Here is a 22526-nt window from a genome sequence, read left to right as displayed (position 1 = left end):
GCCCTGTGTTGAGAAGCTCTCTCCCAGCTGTGCACAGTCAGAAAGACCAGGGATCCCTTTCCCTCCAGCTCCCAGCTTGGGCTAAAGTTTCACCCCTGGAGAGACAGGCTGCCATTTCTCATCCCTCACGACTCCAGTTGTAGGCACACGGAGATGACTGGTTCTCCCTTTGTCCACCTAGCTGCTGCTCCAAGGGAAGAGCTCTACTCTAACCTGATTCTGATATTCTTATGAAAATGCAAGAGAGCCTGAACAGCCAAAACAATTTTGTAAAGGAGTACTAGAGCATTAATACTTCATGATTTTAAAACTTACCACAAAACTACAATAATCAAGACAATGTGGTACTGGGATATGGTTAGAGATATGGATCAATGGAATAGAATTGAGAGTCCAGAAATAAACTCTCATATTTATAGTCAACTGATTTTTGGCAAGGTTGCTATGACAATTCAATCAGAGAAAGAATAATTTTCAGCAAATAGTTCTGGGAAACTGGGTTTCCACATGCAGAAGAATGAAGTTGGACCGCTATTTCATACCATACACAAAAATAACACAAAATGGATTGTAGACCTAAATGTACAAATTAGAACTATAAAACTCTTAGAATAAATTGTAGGAGTAAATCTTCATGACCTTGGGTTAGGCAATGGTTTCTTAAATATAACACTAAAAGCACAAATGACAAAAGAAAAAACAGGTAAGCTGGACTACATCAAAATTTAAAACTTTTGTGCTGAAAAGAATGCCATCAAGAGAGTGGAAAGATAATCTATGGAATGAGAGAAAATTTCTGCAAATCATGTACGTGATAAGGGACTTGTATCCAGTATATATAGAACTCTCATAATTCAATAGTAAAAAGACTCAGTAACCCAATTAAAAAATGGATATAGGATCTGAATAGTCATTTCTGCAAAGAAGATTCATGACCAGTAAGCACTTGAAGGGATGCTCAGTAACATTATTCACTAGAGAAATGCAAATTAAAACTCCAATGAGATGAGATATCATAATTAATACATGACTATAATAAAAAGGACAACTGCAAGTATTGGTGAGAATGTGGAGAAACCAGAACCCTCATGTGTTGCTAGTGGACATATAAAATGGTGTAGCTGTTTGGAAAAGTCTGGCATTTCCTCAAAATATTAAGCCCATGCTGGAGAGGGTGTGGAGAAAAGGGAACCCTCTTGCACTGTTGGTGGGAATGTAAATTGATACAGCCACTATGGAGAACAGCATGGAGGTTCCTTAAAAAACTAAAAATAGAGCTACCATACCACCCAGCAATCCCACTACTAGGCATGCACCCTGAGAAAACCACTATTCAAAAAGAGTCATGTACCACAATGTTCATTGCAGCTCCATTTACAATAGCCAGGACATGGAAGCAACCTAAGTGTCCATCGACAGATGAATGGATAAAGAAGATGTGGCACATATATACAATGAAATATTACTCAGCCATAAAAAGAAACGAAATTGAGTTATTTTTAGTGAGGTGGATGGTTCTAGAGTCTGTTATACAGAGTGAAGTAAGTCAGAAAGAGAAAGGCAAATACCATATGCTAACACATATATATGGAATCTAAAAAAAAAAATTGTTTCTGAAGAACCTAGGGTCAGGACAGGAATAAAGATGCAGAAGTAGAGAATGGACTTGTGGACATGGAGAGGGGGAAGTGTAAGCTGAGATGAAGTGAGAGAGTGGCATGGACATATTTACACTACCAAATGTAAAATAGATAGCTAGTGGAAAGTAGCTGCATCACACAGGGAGATCAGCTTGGTGCTTTGTGACCACCTAGAGGGGTGGGATAGGGAGGGTGGGAGGGAGATGCAAGAGGGAGGAGTTATGGGGATATATGTATATGTATAGATGATTCACTTTGTTATAAGCAGAAACTAACACACCATTGTAAAGCAATTATACTCCAATAAAGATGTTAAAAAATAAACTTAGAAAAAAATATTAAGCACAGGGTTCCTGTATGACCTAGCAATTCTTTTTTTTTTTTAAGTTTTGGACCCAAAATAAATGAAAACGTATGTTCACATAAAAAACCTGTACATGAATTTCAGAGCAGTATTATCTATAGTAGCCCAAAAGTAGAAACAATGCAGATGTCCATTCATTCACTGATGAATGGAAAAGTAAAATGTGATATAACCATACACTGGAATATTATTCAGCAATAAAGAGAAATCAAGTACTGATACATTCTGCAAAATGGATGAAACCTGAAAACATGCTAAGTAAAAAAAGACAGTCACAAAATACCACATATTGTATGACCCCATTCCTATGAAATATCCAGAATACGCAAATCTGTTGGTGTTGAAAATAGATTCATGGTTGCCTAAGCTTGGGGGTGGAGTGGGTGGAAATGAATGAGGATATGATAGGCTTTTTTTTTTTTCAGGAGGGGCAAAAATGTTGTAAAATTAGGTTGTGAAGATGGTTGTATGATGCTGTGACTATAGTAAAAAACACTGAATTGAAAACTTTTAATGGATGAATTATGTGTTTGTTAATTATATCTCAAGAAAACTTTTCAAACAAGTAAAAATTGTTAGCATTAAAAAAAAACATTTATGTGAAACACTTAAGCTTTTCATATCAGTGTGCTTTTTGATAATTATATTGATCTTACCTCAAGGAGAAAAGACAAAGCCATATTTTCTTTCAAAAACAATTTTTGTTTCCATAAAATAATTTTAAGTGATTAAACTATTTATCTTAAAGAAGTTAATTTAAAACCTAACAGGTTCTCTTCTGTGGTATATTTCATATTTTAATGAGAGAATAAGTCATGGTAAATGTATGGAAGAAAAACAAATCTATTTTTATTATATAGAATTATTATTTTTTAAAAAAGCATCTACATCTGTGTGACTTGGTAGAAAACAGATTTTGTTACTTATGACATTTCAGTGAACAGACTTTCTTCAACTTTTGTTTTTTGAGAAAATGAGTAACTTTCACCCTATAAGCAGTTTTATAATTTTCACTTCTAAGGTTACATTTTTACAGCACCTAAAATTGGCTAAAAAGTTAAAAACAAAATATAAATTGTAATTCTGGTATAAAATGACGCTGTTACTGAAATACGTTGAACTTACAAAGTTAACTCCAATAAACTTTATCTCTTATTTTCATTCTAAGACCAAATACAGTAAGTCCCCTACATATGAACTTTGAAGTTGCGAACTTTCTTTTTTCAAAATATTTATTTATTTATTTGTTTATTTTGGCTGCCCCGGATCTTAGTTATGGCACACGAGATCTTTGTTGCGGCATGTGGACTCTTAGTTGCAGCATGCATGTGAGATCTAGTTCCCTGACCAGGGATCGAACCCGGGTCCCCTGCATTGGGAGCACAGAGTCTTACCCACTAGGCCACCAGGGAAGTCTCTAGTTGCGAACTTTCAAAGATGCGAACATGCATTCACATGTCCAATAACATAAGTTAGTTCACGTGTCTGGTGTACATTGTCACGTGCATGCATCCTCTACAAGTGGCTGTGCTATTGTGTACTTTACTTTACAGTACTGTATAGAGTACAGTAGTACAATATCTTTATTTCAGCCCAGGATGTCTAGAAGGAAGCATAAAAGCAGCGGTGATGTAGCTGGTACTGTTAAGAAGCATCAGCTATTGTACTGTACTACTGTACTTTTCAAGGTACTGTACTGTAAGATTAAAAGTGTTTTCTTTATTTTTCGTGTTTATTTTTTATGTATTATTTGTGTGAAAAGTATTATAAACCTATTACAGTACAGTACTATATAGCTGATTGTGTTAGTTGGGTACCTAGGCTAACTTTGTTGGACTTAAGAACAAATTGGACTTACAAACGCACTCTCTAAATGGAACTTGTTTGTATGTAGGGGACTTACTGTACCTATATCTCTGTGTCAGCCACTACTGCCAGGTGAAAGTATCTTGAGTATAAACTCAACAAGCAGGTTCTTTGCCAAGCAAGCCCAGCTAAAGATCTGAAGAGAATGTCTATGACCTAGTTGATTACACTTTTAATAAAATCTAATAATTTAAAATTAGATGTTAAGTAAATATTAAAAATAAGAGAAAAGCTCTTTTGAAGAAAGATGATCAAAAATAAATTAGGAGTTTGGGATTAAAATATATACACTACTATATATAAAATAGATAACTAACAAGGATCTACTGTATAACACAGGGAACTCTACTCAGTATCTTGTAATAACCTATAATGGAAGAGAAGGTAAAAAAAGAATATTTATTTGTATAACTGAATCACTTTTCTGTACACCTGAAACTAAGACAACACTGTAAATCAACTATATTTCAATAAAAATTAAAAAAATAAAGGTGACTTAAAATAAAATAATAAAATCTATAAATATTTTTAATATTCACTGCTTAACTCCGTCTAATTCTGATGTCTCCTCAGTCCAACTAGACCTCATTGAAATTTTGCTATCGAAGAGAAGGTTTAGTTGTAGGTTGTAGGCCTGTTCAGAGCTTCTCTTTGCCTGATTCTGCTGTGTCCTTGCTGGTCAAGGTAGCCTTTAGAGTAACAGTTGGCAAACTTTTTCTATAAAGGATCAGTTAGTAAATTTTTTTTAGCTATGTGAGCCATAGGTCTTTGTGACACCTACTCAGCTCTGCCTTTGTAGTGTAAAAGCAGCCATGGACAATGTGTAAATGAATGGGCATGGCTGTGTTCTAATAAAACTTTATTTACAAGAACAGGTCAGTGGGCCATAGTTTGACAACCTGCTTTAGAGTTTAATTTGCCTGGAACTCATGAATATCTCCCTGTTTTAGTTGCTCTTGGCTAGAAATTTAGATGTGTCCATCAGGAAGATGATTGATTCCTTTGAATATGGAACAGGAGAGTAGCCTTATGGTGATGTTCATCCAGTTAGGAAAGCTAACATCATCATTATACAAAAACACACTTTTTTGGTATTCACCAAGGGTAAGGGGATCTCTTATGTCAGGGTTTTTCTTTCAGAACGCTCATTACCCTGCTCTTCATTTTCAGGTTCTTAAATTAGTTTAAAAAGTTTAGCTATTATAATTTTCTACTTTTAACTAGAATGTCTGTATTTGTATTATTTATCCTTTAGGTCTTTAACAATTGGTTTATCCTTGGGTTGCCAGAATTAGCAAATAAAAATATAAGATGCTCAGTTAAATTTGAATTTTAGATAAACAATGAAAAATTTTTTAATTATAAGTTTCATGCAATATTGGGGAACCCATAAAAATCTGTTGTTTTTCTGAAAATAAAATGTAACTGGACATTCTGTATTTTATATGTCAACCCTAGGTTATTCTCCACCCCAACATTTTCAAAAAATATTCAGAAAATAACTTTTCATGTACCATCACAGGGGTTTCAGCACCATTATTAAAGTTTGCTCTAAATGTGCTTTCATCTACTTTTCATGTATTTTGCTGAAGTATTTCTTTCCATAATAATTTAAACTACCTACTGTATATAAAGCAAATTATACATGTTACTCCCTTTCAAGGAGCTTAGCAACCACTTCCTATGTAGAGTTTATTCTGTTTCTTGTCTCCTAGTTTTCCTGACTACCCAACTAACCAACCATATACTCTCTCATTTTACATGCACCAATGTGCTACATATTCTATTTATCAACTCATCTACTCTTTTTGTGGTATTTTACTTTTTCTACCTAGACAATAATTTGTACCTCACACCTCCTGCATTTAGACAAAAGCAAGACATATATTATAAAACTTTTAATGTTTTAAATTTTTATCAAAGTAGTACATGTACATTATTTAAAAAATAAAATAGGGGCTTTCCTGGTGGCGCAGTGGTTGAGAGTCCGCCTGCCGATGCAGGGGACATGGGTTTGTGCCCCGGTCCGGGAAGATCCCACATGCTGCGGAGCGGCTGGGCCTGTGAGCCATGGCCGCTGGGCCTGCGCATCCGGAGCCTGTGCTCTGCAACAGGAGAGGCCACAACAGTGAGAGGCCCGTGTACAGCAAAAAAAAATAAAAAAATAAAAAAAAAATAATAATAATACTCATAGGCTAATATATATTTTAAAATTTTTATTTTATATTGGAGTATAGTTGTTTAACAATGTTAGTTTCAGGTGTACAGCAAAGTGATTCAATTATACATATACATCTATCTATTCTTTTTCAAATTCTTTTCCCATTTAGGTTATGACAGAATATTGAACAGAGTTCCCTGTGCTGTACAGGTCCTTGTTGGTTCTAGTAGGCAATATTTAATAATAGCAGCCATCTGCCCCATTCTCTCCTCTCCTGACTTCTACTACCTTGAGATAAACATGTTCATATCTTTTAAATTGACTATTCTGATAAATACCTCTGTTTATATTGCTATTCCTTATTTTTTCAGCTCAACTTTATATCTCTTCTTATTTTTTCAGTATTGTTATATCACATTATTTGATTATTCACAGGGGACTCAAGAAGTGTTCTATGATTATGTTTCTTTTCTTGCTAATTTTTTGCTTTTCTTGGAGTTAATGTTAATATCTAAAGTCTAATGGAGTTAATATCTAATGTTTTAGTTTGTTTCATTTATCTATTGCTAGTTAATCTCCACCCTATTTACAGAGACCTCTTTTAAATTTCTCTAAACATAGTAAATATTTTGCCAGCTTCTCATCTTGAAGACATCTTTCCTGGGCCTCTATCCTCACATTTCAATTGGGAATACTTGACCTCTATGTCTGTTGCATTGATTCACCATGTGTGCTTCCATAACCATCAACCTGGAAATTCCTTGTGCCTTATGTGCTCTATTTCTTTTTTCTTGGGTCACTTTTGTTTATTCCAAAATTTTAGTTTGTTTAGATCGTGTATGAGATTCTTATGAGACAACTACATTGAGACATGTAGTAAACAAAAGGAACTTAGAGAGAGGTCTGTTCTCTATATAAATATTTGTAAATCATTAATATATAATCTTCATAGATAGTAGAGGTAATAAATGTATATGTGATCACCCAGGATTAAGAAGAGTAGGGATTAAGAAGAGATTTCACACCAAGGATGAAACCTAAATGTATATGGACAAGGACCTGGAGGTAGAAGAAGATTCTGTAAATTAGGCTGAGATAACCAGGTAGGAGTAGTAAGGGAAAATCAAGAAAGCATGGGGGCAACTGAAGCCAACATACAACCCAGTGTCACTCCTGGGCATATACCCAGAGAAAACCATAACTCAAAAAGACACATGCACCACAATGTTCATTGCAGCACTATTTAAAACAACCAGGACATGGAAGCAACCTAAGTGTCCATCAACAGAGGAATGGATAAAGAAGATGTGGAATACTACTCAGTATATATATACAATGGAATACTACTTAGCCCTAAAAAAGAACAAAATAATGCCATTTGCAGCAACATGGATGGACTTAGATTGCTGTACTGAATGAAGTAAGTACACAGAAACACAAGTATCATATGACATCACTTATATGTGGAATCTAAAAAAAAAAACCTAGTACAAATGAACTTATTTATAAAACAGAAGTAGAGTCACAGATGTAGACAACAAACTTATGGTTACCAGGGGATAAGGGGGGGAGGGATAAATTGGGAGATTGGGATTGACATATACACACTACTATATAAAAAATAGACTACTAATAAGAACCTTCTGTATAGCACAGGAAACTCTACTCAGTACTCTGTAATGGTCTATATGGGAATAGAATCTAAAAAAGAGTGAATATATGTATATATATAACTGATTCACTTTGCTGTAGAGCAGAAACTAACACAACATTGTAAATCAACTATACTCCAATAAAAATTTTTAAAAGAAGAAGAAAGTGTCCACCTGTGTAAAAATATGGTTATATGATGAGGTTTGTTGCATTTATTTAGCAGCATGTAAGTAATTGATGAAAGTATTTCAGGTACAATTAAGAGGGATAATTTTAGTGGTTGAGTAATTATAAAATTGGAAAGAATCATGGTCATAGTAAAATACTAATAAGAAGGAGTTAGAAAAGGAAGTGTTTGGAGACACAGGGAGGAGTGGAGAAAATCGACAGAGTACATGATAAAGAAAAGGATGATTTTTTTTTAACATCTTTATTGGAGCATAATTGATTTACAATGGTGTGTTACTTTCTGCTGTATAACAAAGTGAATCAGCTCTATGTGTACATATATCCCCATACTGCCTCCCTCTTGTGTCTCCCTCCCACCCTCCCTATCCCACCCCTCTAGGTCGTCAGAAAGCACCAAGCTGATCTCCCTGTGTGATGCAGCTGCTTCCCACTAGCTATGTATTTTACATTTGGTAGTGTATATATGTCCATGCCACTCTCTCACTTTGTCCCAGCTTACCCTTTGCACTCCTCATGTCCTCAAGTTCATTCTGTATGTCTGTATCTTTATTCCTATCCTGTCCCTAGGTTCTTCAGAACCCCCCCCCTTTTTTTTTTAGATTCCATATATATGTGTTAGCATATGCTATTTGTTTCTCTCTTTCTGACTTACTTCACTCTGTATGACAGTCTCTAGGTCCATTCACCTCACTACAAATAACTCAATTTCATTTCTCTTTATGGCTGAGTGATACTCCATTGTATATATGTGCCACATCTTCTGTATCCATTCATCTATCGATGGACACTTAGGTTGTTTCCATGTTCTGGTTGTAGTAAATAGAGATGCAGTGTACATCGTGGTACGTGACTCTTTTTGAATTATGGTTTTCTCAGGGTATATGCCCAGTAGTGGGATTGCTGGGTCGTACGGTAGTTCTAATTTAGTTTTTTAAGGAACCTCCACGCTGTTCTCCATAGTGGCTGTATCAATTTACATTCCCACCAACAGTGCGAGAGGGTTCCCTTTTCTCCACACCCTCTCCAGGATTTATTGTTTGTAGATTTGTTGATGATGGCCATTCTGACTGGTGTGAGGTGATAGCTCATTGTAGTTTTGATTTGCATTTCTCTAATGATTAGTGATGTTCAGCAATCTTTCATGTGTTTGTTGGCAATCTGTATATCTTCTTTAAAGAAATGTCTATTTAGGTTTTCTGACCATTTTTGGACTGGGTTGTTTGTTTTAGCGATATTGAGCTGCATGAGCTGCTTGTATATTTTGGAGATTAATCCTTTGTCAGTTGCTTCATTTGCAAATGCTTTCTCCCATTCAGAGGGTTGGCTTTTCGTCTTGTTTATGGTTTCTTTGCTGTGCAAAAGCTTTGACTTTTCATTAGGTGCCATTTGTTTATTTTTGATTTTACTTCCATTTCTCTAGGAGGTGGGTCAAAAAGGATCTTGCTTTGATGTATGTCATAGAGTGTTCTGCCTATGTTTTTCTCGAAGAGTTTTATAGGATCTGGCCTTCCATTTAGGTCTTTAATCCATTTTGAGTTTACTTTTGTGTATGGTTTTAGGGAGTGTTCTAATTTCATTCTTTTACTTGTAGCTGTCCAGTTTTCGCAGCACCACTTATTGAAGAGGCTGTCTTTTCTCCATTGTATATTCTTGCCTCCTTTATCAAAGATAAGGTGACCATATGTGTGTGGGTTTTTCTCTGGGCTTTCTATCCTGTTCCATTGATCTATATTTCCTTTTTTGTGCCAGTACCATACTGTCTTGATTACTGTAGCTTTGTAGTATAGTCTGAAGTCAGGGAACCTGAGTCCTCCAGCTCCGTTTTTCTTTCCCAAGAATGCTTTGGCTATTCGGGGCTTTTTTGTGTTTCCATACAAATTGTGAAATGTTTTGTTCTAGTTCTGTGAGAAATGCTATTGGTAGTTTGATAGGGATTGCATTGCATCTGTAGACTGCTTTGGGTAATATAATTCTTTTCACAATGTTGATTCTTCTAATCCAAGAACATGGTGTATCTCTCCATCTGTTTGTATCACATTTAATTTCTTTCATCAGTGTCTTACAGCTTTCTGCATACAGGTCTTTTGTCTCCTTAGGTAGGTTTATTCCTAGGTATTTTATTCTTTTTGTTGTAGTGGTAAATGGGAGTGTGTCCTTAAATTTGCTTTCAGATTTTTCATCATCAGTGTATAGGGATGCAAGAGATTTCTGTGCATCTAAACTGTATCCTGCTACTTTACAGAATTCATTGATTAGCTCTAGTAGTTTTCTGGTAGTATCCTTAGGATTCTCTATGTATAGTATGTCATCTGCCAACAGTGACAATTTTACTTCTTCTTTTCTGATTTGGATTCCTTTTATTTCTTTTTCTTCTCTGATTGTTGTGGCTAAGTCTTCCAAAACTATGTTGAATAATAGTGGTGAGAGTGGACAACCTTGTCTTGCTCCTGATCTTAGTGGAAATGGTTTCCCTTTTTCACCATTGAGGATGATGTTGGCTGTGGGTTTGTCATATATGGCCTTTATTATGTTGAGGAAAGTTCCCTCTATGCCTACTTTCTGGAGGGTTTTTATCATAAATGGGTGTTGAATTTTGTCGAATGCTGTTTCTGCATCTATTGAGATGATCATATGGTTTTTCTCCTTCAGTTTGTGAATGTTTGATCACATTGATTAATTTGCATATATTGAAGAATCCTTGCATTCCTGGGATAAACCCCACCTGATCATGGTGTATGATCCTTTAAATGTGCTGTTGGATTCTGTTTGCTTGTATTTTGTTGAGGAATTTTGCATCTATGTTCATCAGTGATATTGGCCTGTAGTTTTCTTTCTTTGTGACATCTTTGGTTGGTTTTGGTATCAAGGTGATTGTGGCCTCGTAGAATGAGATTGGGAGTGTTCCTCCCTATGCTATATATTTGAGAGAGTTTGAGAAAGATAGGTGTTAGTTCTTCTCTAAATATTTGACAAAATTTGCCTGTGAAGCCATCTGGTCCTGGGCTTTTGTTTGTTGGAAGAATTTTAATCACAGTCTCAATTTTAGTGCTTGTAATTGGTCTGTTTATATTTTCTGTTTCTTCCTGGTTCAGTCTTGGAAGGTTGTGCTTTTCTAATAATTTGTCCATTTCTTCCAGGTTGTCCATTTTATTGGCATATAGTTGCTTGTAGTAATCACTCATGATCCTTTGTATTTCTGCAGTGTCAGTTGTTACTTCTCCTTTTTCATTTCTAATTCTATTGATTTGAGTCTTCTCCCTTTTTTTCTTGATGAGTTTGGCAAATGGTTTATCAATTTTGTTTATCTTCTGAATGAACCATCTTCTAGTTTTATGGATCTTTGCTATCGTTTCCTTCATTTCTTTTTCATTTGTTTCTGATCTGATCTTTATGATTTCTTTCCTTCTGCTAACTTTGGGATTTTTTTGTTCTTCTTTCTGTAATTGATTTAGGTGTGAGGTTAGGTTGTTTATTTGAGTTGTTTCTTGTTTCTTGAGGTAGGATTATAGTGCTATAAACTTCCCTCTTAGAACTGCTTTTGCTGCATCCCATAGGTTTTGGGTCATCGGGTTTTCATTGTCATTTGTTTCTAGGTATTTTTTGATTTCCTCTTTGATTTTTTCAGTGATCTCTTGTTGTTGTTGTTTTTTTTTTTGCTAGTGTATTGTTTAGATTCCATGTGTTTGTATTTTTTTACAGATTTTTTCATGTGATTGATATCTAATCTCATAACGTTGCTTTTGGAAAAGATACTTGATACAGTTTTCTTAAATTTACCAAGGCTTGTTTTATGACCCAAGATATGATTTATCCTGGAGAATGTTCCATGAGCAGTTGAGAAGTAAGTGTATTCTGTTGTTTTTGGATGGAATATCCTATAAATATCAATTAAGTCCACCTTACTTCATGTATCATTTAGAGCTTGTGTTTCCTTATTTATTTTCATTTTGGATGATCAGTCCATTGGTGAAAGTAGGGTGTTAAAGTCCCCTAATATTATTGTGTTACTGTTGATTTCCCCTTCTATAGCTGTTAGCATTTGCCTTATGTATTGAGGTGCTATATGTTGGGTGCATAAATATTTACAATTTTTATATCTTCTTCCTGGATTGATCCTTGATCATCATGTAGTGTCCTTATTTGTCTCTTGTAATAGTCTTTATTTTGAAATCTATTTTGTCTGTTATGAGATTGCTACTTCAGCTTTCTTTTGATTTCCACTTGCATGGAATATCTTTATCCATCCCTTCATTTTCAGTCTGTATGTGTCCCTAGTTCTGAAGTGGATCTCTTGTAGACAACATATATACGGGTCTTGTTTTTGTATGCATTCAGCCAGTCTATTTTTTTTGTTGGAGCATTTAATCCATTTACATTTAAGGTAATTATTGATACGTATGTTCCTATTTCCATTTTCTTAATTCTTTTGTGTTTTTTTTGGTAGGTCTTTTCCTTTTCCTGTGTTTCCTGCCTAGAGAAGTTTCTCTAGCATTTGTTGTAAAGGTGGTTTGGTGGTGCTGAATTCTCTTACCTCTTGCTTGTCTGTAAAGATTTTAATTTCTCTGTTGAATCTGAATGAGATCCTTCCTGGGTAGAGTAATCTTGGTTGAAGTATTTTCCTTTTCATCACTTTAAATATGTCCTGCCACTCCCTTCTGGATTGCCGAATTTCTGTGGAGAAATCAGCTGTTAACCTTATGGGGATTCCCTTGTAAGTTATTTTTTTTTTCCCCTTACTGCTTTTAATATTTTTTCTTTGTATTTAATTTTTGATAGTTTGATTAGCTTGTGTCTTGGTGTGTTTCTCCTTGGATTTATCCTTTATGGGACTCTCTGTACTTCCTGGACTTGATTAACTATTTCCTTTCCCATATTAGGGAAGTTTTCAACTATAATCTCTTCAAATATTTTCTCAGTTCCTTTCTTTTTCTCTTCTTCTCTGGGACCCCTATAACCCTATAATTCTAATGTTTGTGCATTTAATGTTGTCCCCGAGGTCTCTGAGACTGTCCTCAAGTCTTTTGATTCTTTTTTCTTTATACTGTTCTGGGGCATTTATTTCCACTATTTTATTTTCCAGGTCACTTATCCATTCTTCTGCCTCAGTTATTCTGCTATTGATTCCTTCTGGAGAATTTTTAATTACACTTATTGTGTTATCATTGTTTGTTTGCTCTTTAGTTCTTCTAGGTCCTTGTTAAAGCTTTCTTGTATTTTCTCCATTCTATTTCCAAGATTTTGGATCATCTTTACTATCATTATTCTGAATTCTTTTTCAGGTAGACTGCTTATTTCCTCTTCAATTGTTTGGTCTGGTGTTTTTTTACCTTGCTCCTTCATCTGCTGTGTATTTCTCTGTCTTCTCATTTTGCTTAACTTAGTCTGTTTGGGGTCTCCTTTTCGCAGGCTGCATGTTCATAGTTCCTGTTGTTTTTGGAGTCTGCCCCAGTGGGTTAGGTTGGTTCAGTGGCTTGTGTATGCTTCCTGGTAGAGGGGACTAGTGCCTGTGTTCTGGTGGATGAGGCTGGATCTTGTCTTTCTGGTGGGCAGGACTGTGTCTGGTGTTGTGTTTTGCAGTGTCTGTGAACTTATTATGATTTTAGGCTGCCTCTCTGATAATGGGTGGAGGTGTGTTCTTGTCTTGCTAGTTGTTTGGTATGGGGTGTCCAGCACTGTAGTTTGTTGGGCGTTGAGTGGAGCTGGGTCTTAACCTTGAGATGGAGACCTCTGGGAGAGCTTTTGCTGTTTGATGTTACATGGAGCCGGGAGGTCTCTGGTTGTCAAATATCCTGAATTCGGCTCTCCCACATAAGAGGCTCAGGCCTGACACTGGGCTGGAGCAGCAAAACACTGTAAGCCACACAGCTAGGAAGAAAAGCGAGAAAAAAAAAGAAAGAAAAATAAAATAAAGTAAAATAATGTAAATAAAGTTATTAAAATTAAAAATTAAAAAATTAAAAATTCATTTAAAAAAAAGAAAGAAAGAAGAGAGCAACCAAACCAATAAACAAATCTACCAATGATAACAAGTGGTAAAAACTATACAAAAAAACAAAAGGACAGACAGAACCCTAGGACAAATGGTAAAAGCAAAGCTATACAGACAAAATCACACAAAGAAGCATACACATACACACTCAGAAAAAGAGAAAAAGGAACAAGAAATATATATATATATATAAAAGGAAGAGAACAACTAAATCTATAAACCAATCTATGCATGATAATAAGCTCTAAATACTAAAGTAAGATAAACATAAAACCAGAAAGCATATCCCATGTCTACAGTTGCTCCCAAGGTCCACTGCCTCAATTTTGGGATGATTCGTTGTCTATTCAGGTATTCCACAGATGCAGGGTACATCAAGTTGATTGTGGAGGTTTAATCCGCTGCTCCTGAGGCTGCTGGGAGAGATTCTCCTTTCTCTTCCTTGTTCACACAGCTCCTGGGGTTCAGCTTTGGATTTCGCCCCGCCTCTGCGTGTAGGTCATCCGAGGGTGTCTGTTCTTCGCCCAGACAGGATGGGGTTAAAGTAGCCGCTGATTAGGGTGCTCTGGCTCCCTCAGGCCAGGGGAAGGGAGGGGTATGGTATGCGGGCGAGCCTGCAGTGGTAGAGGGCAGCGTGATGTTGCAACAACCTGAGGCGTGCCCTGTGTTCTCCTGGGGAAGTTGCCCCTGGATCACGGGACCCTGGAAGTGGCAGGCTGCACAGGTTCCCAGGAGGGGAGGTGTGGATAGTGACCTGTGCTTGCACACATGCTTCTTGGTGGCTGCAGCAGCAGCCTTAATGTTTCATGCCCGTCTCCGGTGTCCGTGCTGATGGCTGTGGCTCACACCCTTCTCTGGAGCTTGTTTAGGCCATGCTCTGAATCCCCTCTCCTTGTGCACCCCGAAACAATGATCTCTTGCCTCTTTGGCAGTTCCAGACTTTTTCCTGGACTCCCTCCTGGCTAGCTGTGGCACACTTGCCCTCTTCAGGCTGTGTTCATGCAGCCAACCCCAATTCTCTCCCTGGGATTTGAGCTCCGAAGCCCAAGCCTCAGTTCCCATCCCCCACCTGCCTCGGCAGGTGTGCAGACAAGCCTCTCAGGCTGGTGAGTGCTGGTCGGCACCAATCCTCTGTGCAGGAATCTCTCCACTTTGCCCTCTGCACCCCTGTTGCTGCACTCTCCTTTGTGGCTTCGATGCTTCCCCCTCCCCACCCCCCATCTCCACCAGTGAAGGGGCTTCCTAGTGTGTGGAAACATTTCCTCCTTCACAGCTCCCTCCCACTGGTGCAGGTCCTGTCCCTATTCTTTTGTCTCTGTTTATTCTTTTTTCTTTTGCCCTACCCAGGTACATGGGGAGTTTCTTGCCTTTTGGGAAGTCTGAGATCTTCTGCCAGCGTTCAGTAGGTGTTCTATAGGAGTTGTTCCACACGCAGATGTATTTTTGATGTATTTGTGGGGAGAAAGGTGATCTCCATGTCTTACTCCTCTGCCATCTTGAATGTCCTCCCCAAAAAGGATGATTATTAATGCACGTAGCTTTGTAGGTCTTAAGGTTGGGAATTCAAAGGGGTTCCCCTCTTATGATTTTTATGATGAAAAACCATGAATGACTCAAGTTGAGATTTCAGGACAGAGGGGGACTTTTGTGAAAATGAGAGAGAATTGAGAAGAACTCTTAGTATTTCCAGGGAGTATAGGAGGATCCAGTTGGTCTTGGTGAGCACAAATTTATAGTTGGATCAGTCTAACTAGTTGTAGGTACTTATAAGGTAAAGAGGCAGAAAAGGCAGACATTTCTGATTATTCAAAGTAAGGTTTTGTTTGATGTAGGAAAGGATAGGAAAATGAAGAAAGGACTGAGAATAATGACCAAAGGGGCAAAATCATTAGGATTAGGATTGCTAAGGATCAAAACAATGGGATCAATAGTAATTAGGATAAAAATAGATTAAAATAAGAGGGTCTGTATCCTTGGGGTCCTGATAAGGTTGGTATAGCAGGGCATAATTAAATGAATCAACTTGGAGGATAGGAGGCTGTTTTCAGAAAGTGAGATGAATGAATTCATTATTTCAGAGGAGAAACTGAGTCAGGTGATGAAAATATGCATGTATGCTTATGAAATGTGGGGTGAAGTGGTGTTGAGATCACTGAAGTGAGATAGTGAAATAACTGATTTGATAGGTTGGTGAACTGATCATACAAATGAACATGAAAAGCATTCAGGTTGATTGTAGGCCCTGTAAGAGAAGATGAAGTTCAAGTGGTTGTATCACCAAATGCCATACTCCTTAAATGATTAATGACCTATGAGGACAGGAGAGAAGAAGATAGACCTGGGATCCAGATTCTGAGGCATATATGAATGAATAAATAAACATGCTACTCATGAGAGCACTCAGTAAGAGATGTTACTATTCAGGAGTATATTAGTCAGAATAGGCTAGCATATGCTGCTGAAATAAACAGCATCTAGTTCCCAGGGGTTTACATAACAAATTTTTATTACATAAATGTCACTGTAGGGTGGAGAGACTCTCTAGGACAGCTTTCCTTTATGGGGTGGCTCAGTATTCCTGCATGTTTCATATTATGTCACCTGCATAGCAAAGTAAGTTTTCCACAAGTAAATTAATATAGCATAGAAATTCACATACTGGCTTTTAAATACTTCCCAAAGTGATGCAATGTCCCTTCCACTCACATTTCATTGGGCCATGAAAGTTAGATGGTCATACCTAACTTCAAGGGGGTAGAAAGACATATATATTCAGGAAAGCAAAGAAAATAAGAAATGTTCTCCATTATATAATTTGACCTCCTTTATTGTAAATTAATTGACCATAGGTGTGTGGGTTTATTTCTGGGCTTTCTATTCTTTCCATTGAACCATATTTCTGTTTTTGTGCCAGTACCATAGTGTTTTGATTACTGTAGCTTTGTAGTATAGTCTGAAGTCAGGGAGCTGATTCTTCTGGCTCTGTTTTTCTTTCTCAAGATTGCTTTGGCTATTTGGGATCTTTTGTGTTCCCATACAAATTAAAAAATTTGATAGGGATTGTGTTGAATCTGTAGATTGCCTTGGGTAATATAGTCATTTTGACAATATTGATTCTTTGAATCCAAAACACAGTATATCTTATAAGTGGTGCCGGAAAAACTGGACAGCTACATGTAAAAGAATGAAATTAACACTTTCAGAGTTGGAAGAGGCTAGTCTGGTCTCAAAATGGAGGTAAAACCGCCACCCGGTCGCCCCCAGCCTGACTCTGGCTGTCGCCGCCACCACCGGGGGGAGGAGGGCCATGATCCAAAGGAACCAGAACAGTTGAGAAAACTGTTTATTGGTGGTCTGAGCTTTGAAACTACAGATGATAACTTAAGAGAACATTTTGAGAAATGGGGCACACTTACAAATTGTGTGGTGATGAGAGACCCCAAAACAAAACGTTCCAGGGGCTTTGGTTTCATTACTTATGCTTGTGTTGAAGAGGTGGATGCAGGAATGTGTGCTCAACCACACAAGGTTGATGGGCATGTAGTGGAACCAAAGAGAGCTGTTTCTAGAGAGGATTCTGTAAAGCCTGGTGCCCATCTAACAGTGAAGAAAATTTTTGTTGGTGGTATTAAAGAAGATATAGAAGAATATAATTTGAGAGACTACTTTGAAAAGTATGGCAAGATTGAAACCATAGTTATGGAAGACAGGCAGAGTGGAAAATAGAGAGGATTTGCTTTTGTAACTTTTGATGATCATGATACAGTTGATAAAATTGTTATTCAGAAATACCACACTATTAATGGGCATAATTGTGAAGTGAAAAAGGCCCTTTCTAAACAAGAAATGCAATTTGCTGCATCACAAAGAGGTCGTGGAGGTGTATCTGGCAACTTTATGGGTCATGGAGGAAACTTTGGAGGTGGTGGAGGTAACTTTGGCCATGGTGGAAACTTTGGTGGAAAAGGAGGCTATGGTCATGGAGCTGGTGGCAGCAGAGGTAGTTATGGAGGAGGTGATGGTGGATATAATGGATTTGGAGGCAATGGTGGTAACTATGGTGGTGGTCCTGGTTATAGTAGTAGAGGAGGCTATGGTGGTGGTGGACCAGGATATGGAAACCAAGGTGGTGGATATGGTGGCGGTGGTGGAGGATATGATGGTTACAATGAAGGAGGAAATTTTGGAGGTAACTGTGGTGGTGGTAGGAGCTATAATGATTTTGGAAATTATAGTGGACAACAGCAATCAAATTACAGACCCATGAAGGGGGGCAGTTTTGGTGGAAGAAGCTCGGCAAGTCCCTATGGTGGTGGTTATGGATCTGGTGGTGGAAGTGGTGGATGTGGTAACAGAAGGTTCTAAAAACTCAGAAGAAAAGGGCTACATTTCTTAGCAGGAGAGAGAGTGAGGAGTTGTCAGGAAAGCTGCAGGTTACTTTGAGACAGTCATCCCAAATGCATTAGAGGAACTGTAAAAATCTGCCACAGAAGGAACAATGATCCATAGTCATAAAAGATACTGCAGCTTAAACAGGAAGCCCTTCTTCTTCAGGAGTGTCATAGCCACAGTTTGCAAAAAGTGCAACTATTGATTAATGCATTGTAGTGTCAATTAGATGTACATTCCTGAGGTCTTTTATCTGTTATAGCTTTGTCTTTTTCTTTTCATTACATCAGGTATATTGCCCTGTAAATTGTGGTAGTGGTACCAGGAATAAAAAATTAAGGAATTTTTAACTTTTCAATATTTGTGTAGTTCAGTTTTTCTACATTTTAGTACAGAAACTTTAACAAAATGCAGTTTTGAAGGTGTTTCCTTGTGAGTTAACAAGTAAAGAAGATCATTGTTAATCACTATTTTGTATGAATTTTGTTAAAGTTAACTGTAAAGAAACACCTGCTGACTTGCAGTTTAAGGAGATCTATTCTCCCCATTTCCAAGCCATGAAATGAACGGTCTCTGACATGTGGAGAGAATAGATATTTGTATGTTTGCAATATGTGTTTTAGATAATAGAATTGGGTATTTAAATTAGCATATTTGCAAATTTAATAGCATTAAGATTTACTTCAAATGAAAAATCTCAAAATTCCTATTTGGTTTTTGTGCATTTTCTTTCAAAATGTAATCATATGATTTTAGTGTATTAGCTTTGCTGAGAGTCCTAGCTGTGTTTAGAACATCTCCATTCTACATTCACCTTGGTCACATGTGAACTGCTGCCACAGTTTTATTTGGGTGTAAAGAATGTCTTCTGCCCTCTGTTTAAATTCTGGAAAGGGATAGTGAATGTTTTCCGTTTCCTCCTACCTTAAGAAACATTTGTAAAATCTTCAAAATACAGGACTACTAAGCCTGCTCTATCTGAGTGAATTAGTGGCTACCTTTTTTTTTTCCCCTTTTAAAGAACAAGAGACCCATAAATCTTCAGTTATCTTCCTTGGTTTAATATATATTTTGTTGATACAAGCTCTCAGAGCAAGAGAATAAAAATCATGCATTGTTGAACCCTTAACTGGCTGGCATGCTTTCCTGTTTGCATTTTACTGGATGCATTTTACTGGATGAAACCAAGGATAGTCTAGATATAATCATCCCAAGTGATTACTGCAGTAGAAGTGTAGCACAGTTGCTTAGTACAAACAAGCTTTTCACTTCCTCAAGACCTGAATCCAAATTTGGATAGTCAGAGTTTGTAAAAATCCCAAAGAACACACTGTTATTTCCATGTGTATGCTTGAACCTAAATCATGTTGGTATGAGTTTACAATTTGTTTGGAAGACCCTGGTTGAGAAAAGTCTTAGATAACAAGGTAATATATATATATATATATATATATATATATATATATATATATATATATATATATATAAAAAAATAGAAAATTCAGAGAGTGAAGGTAGATATAAAAATAATATATATATATATATATATATATATATATATATATATATATATATATATATATAAACCAATGTCTACTGTTTTGCGCCAGCTAGTGCTTAAAATTTAAGTCGAGCCCTAAGTATGTGCCCTGCTGTTATTATTTCTTCTGTAGTTGAACGTTAAATTTGAGATTCTTATTTTTGTTTTAAGAAGTACTAAGCAAAACAAGCAATAAAAGGGGGGATGGGGCGTGCTAGTGTTTGAATATGCTCTCGTTGCTCTAATTCTGTGCCTCTGTGCATTAATATTTGGATGCATGCAATGCCAGCATGGAAATCGGTCTTCACAGACACTGCAGTTTTCCAGAAAACACTCACAAACCAATACATGTAACAGACAACATTCCATTTGTTAATGGACATATGTGAATAAGCAGTGTAGAAAATAGGCTAATTATTAGAAAATGGTTAAGTCTTTAACAACTTCAAATGTTGGTTATATAAATGGACACTGTCAATGTTCATAACTTAAACCTGGGTACCTGGTCAAAATAATGCTTGGGAAACATTTTATTAAAATTAAGCTAAATTGCCTCAAGTTCTTTTATTCATATAATAAAGGTTGAAGGAATGGGGGAGATTAACATTTCCTGTTTCTATGTTTGTGAAATTGTTTGACACAACCTTGACAGTATCCTTTAATGGCATATGAGGTTAATTTGTACTGTTAACAAACTTTCTGTGTTCTGGAACTAGTTTAATAGTGAAAATATTGTCAGTAAGTTGATGTTTGCAACCTATAAGCAGGTGAAATCTGTGTATGTGACCTGTTTATAAGTTGTATTAGCTTAGTTCTTGTGAACAGTGTGGAAAAGTTAAGCCATGAGGAGAGTGATTTAACCAGCTTTAAAGGACCTAAGATGTGCTTTTTAAGCACAGTGTGGATCAAAGGAGACTCACTAAGATAGGACTTCAACAGCCTCTTGAGTATGGACAAGTCAGCATAAATAAAGAATGACAAGGCAGCAGCAAGAGCTTCAACTACAGAGAAGTGAAGGCATGACATACTATGGTGATAGTGAGCAACTTTCCAAAAGCTAGTTAAATCTGCTTATTACAACTGAAATATCGAAGAAAGTCTAGCAGGAAGGAGCTCTTCACCTTTTGGAATATCCAATGAGAGATAGTTGGCCACAGTCACTAGGTCTAGCATTTAGACCTGCAAGGAAGGGCAATAAGCATTAGGTAAGGCTTGAATTTGAATTTTTTCACTAATTAAAGTGTAATTTTTTGCAAAGCAAAAAAAAAAAAAAAAAGAAAAAGAAATTAGCACTTTCTCTAATACCATACACAAAAATAAACTCAAAATGGATTAAAGACCTAAATATAAAACCAGATGCCATAAAACACCTATAGGAAAACATAAGCAAAACACTTTTTGACATAAATAGCATAAATTTCTTTTTGGATCCATTTCCTAAAGTAATGGAAATAAAAACAAAAATAACAAATGGGACATAATTAAACAAAAGTTTTTGCACAGCAAAGGAAAGCATAAACAAACAAAAATATAACCTATAGAATGGGAGAAGATATTTGCAAACGATGTGACTGATAAGGGATTAATCTCCAAAATGTACAAACGGCTCAACAGCTCAATATAAAAAAACCCAAACCACCCAGTCAAAAAATGGGCAGAAGATCTAAACAGACATTTCTCCAAAGAGATACAGATGGCCAAAAGGCAGATGGAAAGATGTTCAACATTGCTAATTACTAGAGAAATGCAAATCAAAACTACTAGGTATCACCTCACACCAGTCAGAATGGCCATGACCAAAAGATCTACAAACAATGAATGCTGGAGAGGGTGTGGAAAAAATGGAACCCTCCTACACTGTTGGTGGGAATGTAAATTGGTACAGACACTATGGAGAACAGTATGGAGGTTCCTTAAAAAACTAAAAATAGAGTTACCATATGATCCAACAATCCCACTCCTGGGCATGTATCTAGAGAAAAACATGGTTGGAAAGGATACACACACCCCAATGTTCGTTGCAGCACTATTTACAAGAGTCAAGACATGGAAGCAACCTAAATGCCCATCGACAGAGAAAGGGATAAAGAAGATGTGGTATATATGTACAGTGGGATATTACTCAGCCATAAAAAAGAATGAAATAATGCCATATACAGTAACGTGGATGGACCTAGAGATTATCATACTAAGTGAAGTAAGTCAGACAGAGAAAGACAAATATATGATATCGTTTATATGTGGAATCTAAAAAAGTGATACAAATGAACTTACATATAAAACAGAAATAGGCCCACAGACATAGAAAACAAACTTATGGTTACCAAAGGGCAAAGGTTGTGGGAGGGAGGGATAACTTAGGAGTCTGGGATTAGCATCCACACACTACTATATATAAAATAGATAACAAAGAAGGACCTACTGTATAGCACAGGGAACTCTTCAATGTTTTGTAACAACCTATAAGGGAAAAGAATTGAAAATCACTGAATCACTCTGCTGTATAACTGAAACTAACACAATGCTGTAAATCAACTAAACTTCAATTAAAAAAAAGAAATGTTGATAAGCATTAATAATGCCTATGTCAAGTGGTGTACAAAAATTTAAATTAAAACATGTAATAAAAGGAAATTTTACTAAAAGGGTGAAAGATTTTGGAAAGTTTTTTAATCATGGAATGCAAGTTCCAGGGTACACAGTAGATGGGATTGAAAAGGAGTAGTGAAAGAGTG

The 22526-nt window shown here is 36.6% G+C and overlaps 1 pseudogene; it reads left to right on the top strand.

The window, feature by feature from the left end:
* Positions 1–17093: 17093 nt before the first annotated feature.
* On the top strand, positions 17094–18227 carry LOC103068756 (heterogeneous nuclear ribonucleoprotein A3 pseudogene; annotated as a pseudogene).
* The last annotated feature ends 4299 nt before the right edge of the window (positions 18228–22526 follow it).

Source organism: Lipotes vexillifer, unplaced genomic scaffold, assembly GCF_000442215.2.
Source record: "Lipotes vexillifer unplaced genomic scaffold, Lipotes_vexillifer_v1.1 scaffold9, whole genome shotgun sequence".
Classification (NCBI taxonomy): domain Eukaryota; kingdom Metazoa; phylum Chordata; class Mammalia; order Artiodactyla; family Lipotidae; genus Lipotes; species Lipotes vexillifer.
Note: the sequence above shows the minus strand (reverse complement) of the source record. Positions and strands in the feature narration are given on the sequence as shown.